The 864-nt window shown below is 33.8% G+C and overlaps 1 protein-coding gene across 1 annotated transcript in view; it reads right to left on the reverse strand.

Moving 5' to 3' along the window:
- Positions 1 to 864, reverse strand: part of SCAPER (S-phase cyclin A-associated protein in the ER) — a 605,860-nt gene that overhangs the window by 443,979 nt on the left and 161,017 nt on the right. The gene's annotated exons all lie outside the window — the stretch shown is intronic.

Consider the following 864-nt stretch of genomic DNA (forward strand, 5'->3'; position numbering starts at 1 on the left):
TACAATGTCCCCCCAGGATGTATTTTGGCGCCAAGACTCACGAGCTGTTTAGAAAAAAATACTATCATTGTTTAACCACATAGGTCTATAAAACACTTGAGAACAAACTTTTGAACACTGTACTAACACAGCCAATATGCATATACACAATACCTTCATAGTCTGCAAGGACATCGTTCCAGTCCATGGACATACCACAGAAAGATACACTCCCACTGCCCATGCTGGCCTAAAATGTAATAAGGGAAGCTGAAAATCAAATCTTTGAACACAATTACAACTTTAGAAAATGAACCACACATGAAAATTTCCTACCTATTGTTAATATAGTCCATTTAACCAACAGTTAAAAACCAGGAAAACAGTACCTACCAGTACACTCATAATAATTACCAAGTTAAAATACACAGCCTATTCATATTAAGAGCCTAGCAGCCATTAACAGCAGAGACAAATGAAGTAAATTTAAGAAATATACTGGTCTTATCCTATTACTACATAAATGCTAACATATACAGACCAAATACTGAAGAACTGAAGATTGTTTGGCATTAAAATTTAATAAACCAATATGTAAAACATTTAAAGTTATTTTATTCTTTAACAAATTCCCATCATTAACATATATATCCTAAGCACTTAGTAAAGGAAGGTAGTGTATCATTTGCTCATTTATTTATTTATTTATTTATTTATTTTTGAGATTGAGTCTCACTCTGTGGCCCAGGCTGGAGTAGAGTGGCATGATCTCAGCTCACTGCAACCTCCAATGGTTATTTTAGCTTCTCTCAGACCAGAAGTAGAGTTGAAAATAAGCCCACTAACTTCAGACTATCATAATTTCCTAAAAAATAAAAACTCACC

The sequence above is a fragment of the Mandrillus leucophaeus genome, unplaced genomic scaffold, assembly GCF_000951045.1.
Source record: "Mandrillus leucophaeus isolate KB7577 unplaced genomic scaffold, Mleu.le_1.0 Scaffold241, whole genome shotgun sequence".
Taxonomy (NCBI): Eukaryota; Metazoa; Chordata; class Mammalia; order Primates; family Cercopithecidae; genus Mandrillus; species Mandrillus leucophaeus.